This window comes from Lactuca sativa, chromosome 6 (genome assembly GCF_002870075.4).
Source record: "Lactuca sativa cultivar Salinas chromosome 6, Lsat_Salinas_v11, whole genome shotgun sequence".
Lineage (NCBI taxonomy): Eukaryota > Viridiplantae > Streptophyta > Magnoliopsida > Asterales > Asteraceae > Lactuca > Lactuca sativa.
Window position 1 is genome coordinate 14924612 of NC_056628.2, and position 5327 is coordinate 14929938.

The window sequence follows — 5327 nt, forward strand, 5'->3', positions numbered from 1 at the left end:
CTGTATCCGTAGAAGGAGGAAAATATTTAGAAATAATTCAGCCTAGATATTTCTAGGAAGACGAAACACTCAGCTTGCCGAAAATTTCTCAACCTTGCCCCGACCCGAAACCGGCACCGATGTTTCAAATAGTAGGGGCCCTTCTACTATCTTCCACACAAGTTCCAATTTCGCAATCGCGTCTAGTTTCAAAATTTCCAGCTCGCTCTAGCCGTTAATTTTACATCTCTCTCACATGTTAACATTAAATAAGTGTGTAATCTAGCATTTTAAGACTAGTAGAATCCAATTCATAGTCAGCAATTTAACATAAACATTCAACATAAGAAATAAGGCTTACTTGGCTGGCCGACTGGCACACCGCGACATCTTTCACTACTAGTCTTCAGAAAATTTGAAAAAATCTTTTAAAAAAGAGAATAAACTATTATAGAGCCTCAAATTTGAGTCTAGAACATCCACAAGAATGCCTAGTTCCCTCAAACTGTGGCTCTGATACCAACTTGTGACACCCAATTTTTTTTTTTTTTTTTTTTTTTTGCAACAATTTTAAACTTTTAAAAACCCATCTTAAATTAAATTAAAACAACTGAAATAGTCATAACATAATCCATCAACTTAATAACCATATAAAATAAGTGCGGATGTAATAATAATAATAAGGTCCCAACAAAATAACTAGTAGCGATGTCCCGATGCTCCATGTCAAGCCTTACCCTCTTTAATCTTAACACCTGAAAAATTATAAGGGAAAAACGTAAGCACGAAGCTTAGTGAATTCAAACACAGACATTGTACTAACATTCATATTTACTAGCCCTAATCCATTTTCTAATTATAATGATAAAGACAAAGAACGAATCAATGTCTATATTACGAGAAGGACTTGTAGGTTTGAACCGCACCGGGAAGATCCCGTATCATTTGGCCCTAATCACCGCACCTCACGAAGAGTATTACGTTGGTGATCTTACCTACCCACCGCACCGGTAAATCCGTATCCTTTGGTGGTGTCCCCATATCAATAATTAGTTACATACAGTGCACATGTACGAATTAAAACAATACTTATATAGTATAAATTCAAATAATCACACACGAGCTAACTAGCAAACACAATCATCAATACAAAGGTGTGAGAGAACTCACCTTGAGTGAGTATTAAGGATGGCTAACAATCAAATAATGCTACCAAGCTTGAGCAAACTTCAAAACCTCGCCTAAGAAGGACTAAAGGTTAGAAACGAGAAGTAATGAAGCTATGAGTTGAGAAAAGAGTAATCACAGCAAGGTCTCTAAAACAGACCTGCTGTTCAAAACTTATTTACTCCAAAATCTAAAACAAAAACATGGTTTTAACTAAATTTTATAGGAAACTATGATTTCTCAGGATTCCATAACTATAAAGAACTCATTCTAACTCCAAAAGATGAATTAAATATGAATTTTACAAAATGGTGTATCACTTCTGTCTCCAACAATACAGTCAAGTGATGTTGGCCAATTCTACCCAACTTGTGAGTAGAATTCGTCCAAAAGAAAATTAAGAGAAGTAAAGGACATACAAGTGAAAGTCTCAGAGTTGGAATTGAATGAAAAGCATCTCTCAAACTCCAGATACAAAATTCACATTGTGGACAATCACAGCACTAGCAAAAGCTGGTGACTGCCCACTGACCTGGAGTGTGGATCCATTCTAACCAATTTATAATTGGAAATAACACCCCATATTCTCCAGATCTTAAATTCATAATATAAGGAACATATAGAAACTTGGAATCACTCTGGATCCTTTTCCAAGCCTTAGAAATGATGAAAACAAAATGACATATCAGAACAGACCCGGATCTGACCTAACAGCAAAGATGCCATTCTTTCACATAGATAAAGCCCTTATCAGTGAGGTTGGCCTTCTTAAGAAAGTTAGCCAACTCAATTTGTGAACTTTTGGAACTAGTTTGGGGTCCGTTTGAATTCTAGAGCTCCAGATATGATTTTTACAAAATGACTACAGATCTGATGGAAAACAGAATCGTAGCCACCCGTGATTCCTTTTGGCTTATCCATCCTTCTCCTTTTGAAACACATTTTAAGATGTGTTCATCATCCCAATTCAGTCCCCATGATAATGGTGGTACTAAAAAGGGTTAGGGATCATTAGGATTTCATTTAGCCTCAAGGATGTAATAATAATCAACATGAAAATAAACATAAGCACATAAAATCATCATTCTCCCTTTTAGGGTTTCCATGATCTTGTGCCACATGTAATCCCCTAGATCCATCATCCACCATATATGGGGTGAAGATAGGATCTTGAGATGATGTATAACATACAATTACAAATAAAATAAGAAGGAGAAGAGGTGAAGATGAAATCATAAAACTAGAACAAGGTTATGAATCAAGTTGTAAGAAAGGATAAGGAGGTTCATACCAATACGAATCAAGGCTGGAAATGAACAAGAATTAAGCTCCAAACAGCCCCTTGGCTGCTCTTGATCCCAAAGAGAGAGAGAGGGACGATTTTTGAGAGAGAGGGAGGGTTTAGAGTGTTTTCCTTGTGTGTGTTCCAAATGATTCAATTTACACATTAAGTACTATTAACTAGATGGACATTGCAAATAGGCCCATAGTCCATGGACTTCAAAAAGGAGTTTACAAGATGATCAAAAGAGTCCAATAACATAAGAAATTAGACATTGGTTAAATAAATTAACCCAAGGTTACAAGGATAATTAAATTAAAATAACCAAACGTACCGAGAAAACCCGGGGCGTTACATAGAGTTTGTGCATGGCATGAACTCGCCGAGTTGTTCTTGAGACTCGGCGAGTAGGGCTAGGGTTTCATGTAAATTGCTCAGTGAGTAGACTTGCCGAGTTGAGGGAATGACTCAGTGAGTCAGAAGGGGGTTAGAGGACTGGAGTTCAAGGCGGTACTCGCCGAGTTGTTCTTGAGACTCGGCGAGTTGAGTCGGGGTGGCACCGCGATTCATGCCTGGTATGACTCGTCGAGCATAGGGAGGGACTCGACATGTCAAGCGGGACAAGTGTTAGAGAACATGTGTGAATTCACCGAGTCACCAGGGTGCATATAAGTGTTATGGGTTTTAGAACTAATTATGTAAGTCTTTATAAAAAAACCTATTTGCATGTAAGTGTTCTTGATTCATGGTATCGTATACTAAATCATGAAGAGAAATTCAAAGTTGTTGTTAATTCTCCACTCAGATTGTTCATGAATGTTGACATTGTAAGTTTTATTTTGTTCCTTTCTTTTTATATTTTTATAATCATTTTATTATATAATCATTTCTGATTATTTATATTATAGACTTTTTCATTTGAATATAATCATTTGAATGAAACTGGAAAATATAAAGTTTTCAAAGAGAACTTCTCTCGTAGTGTTTATGGTGATAGAGACTTGAAGGTTTTGAAGGATGTTGATATGGTATATTTAGTTTTTTTATACATATATATATATATATATATATATATATATATATATATATATATATATATATATATATTAATGTTCTTTTCTAATATTATACATGTTGATGTTAGGTATTTTTCCCTATTTGGAGGCAAAAGCACATATATGTTCTTGTTATTAATATGAAGAAACGTGCTTTTGAGGTTATTGATAATGGTGCAGATGATGCTGATTTTGATGATAAGTATGGTGTAGTTTTTAAACCTCTTGTAAGTTTCAAATCATATTTATAATTTAGATTTGAAATCATGTATGATATGTTTTATAATTATAATACTTATATTTTTCTGATGTGAAATCATATATGATTTTTAGAAAAAGTGTTTTTTGAAGTATCTAAAATAGATCAATCATGTTAAAGCAAATGAAATGGCTGATAAAACTATTACTCTAGTAAGATTGATAATGACATGGAGGATAGTTTATAACAAAATGGATTGTGGTATTTTTGGTATGAGACATATAGAGAGTTATTTTGGCGAAAAAGGTTCTAAATGGAAATGTGGTCTTCCAAAAGAAGGTGGTTCTCAAGAAAAAATTCTGGAAAAGTTGAGAATGAAATATGCAGCAACGATGTTAACTTCTAAGATTAATACAAAGTGTGATGATGTGTTGAAAGCTGCATATGAGTATCATAAAGTTGATCAAAAGATTCATGGTAAGCATGTATATGATGCTTAATAGAATACAGAAAGAAGGCTGTCAAATTTTTTTTGATTGAATATTTTCTTATTGATGATGTTATAAGAACATGTTTGTTTATGTTAGTGTATGTTATGGATATTGTGAAGAATGTTGGTTTTGATGATGATGGAAAATAAGTTAATATGTATTTTGGTGGATTTTATTATGTAAGTTTGTTTGTGTGAATTATGTTATTAAATGTTAATCACAAGTGATTATGTTTATTTTTATATGTAATTTATGTTTTTACTATTGATTATATGTTGCTTATATGTAATCATTAGTGATTGTATCAATTTTTTTTCTGTTTTTGTAATCATAAATGATTATATTTGCTGTAGAGCACATTATAATTTATTATATCTTTTTCTTTATAATTGAGCTTATCTTTACTGCATGGAATACATCACCATACAGAATCTTTGTAAGATTTTAGTTTTGTTTTTTAGTGTTTGAATTAAAGAATCTTTTTGTTGGGTTGAAGATTCGTTCAAAGATTGCGTCATTGGGCTCGGTTGTTAGTCCATATGTTTTGTGCTCCGGTTTGGGCCTGTCCAACCGAGAAGCCTTTTAGATTTATTATATAAGTATATGCTTGCATGCATATTAGGTTAACGCTTTAGAGAAATACGATAGATTTACAGTATTCTTTATCGTTCTTGTAAACCTACTAATCCTCTACAGTTGATGTTCTTAATCGAGCTCTTCTGAGGGTTTTATTTTAATCATTCGACACGTTTGATTCATTCTTGACTTGTTCTTTATTTTCATGTTCTTGCTGTTGAGTATTTAATTACCTGTTTGAGATCTAATCGATCTTTAAGATTAAGTTTTAATCTCATCAATTGGTATCAGAGCAGGAGGTTGTGTAATCGATACACATCTTTTCTGTGAAAAGGTTTCAATTAGGGTTTTCCGCAATTACTGATATTTATTGAGCCGTCATCTCATTATTGACGTATCTTGATATTTATTGTTTTGCCCTAATCTGATTTATTACAAGTCTGATCTTTAAACAGGTTTTTCGATCATAATAGACGAGTTGCAATCAAACCCCATCAATATTTCCAACAGCATCGGTTCAACCACGAAGATTCCAATCCTATATACCCATGATTATGAAGTCTGGGCGCATCACTTCG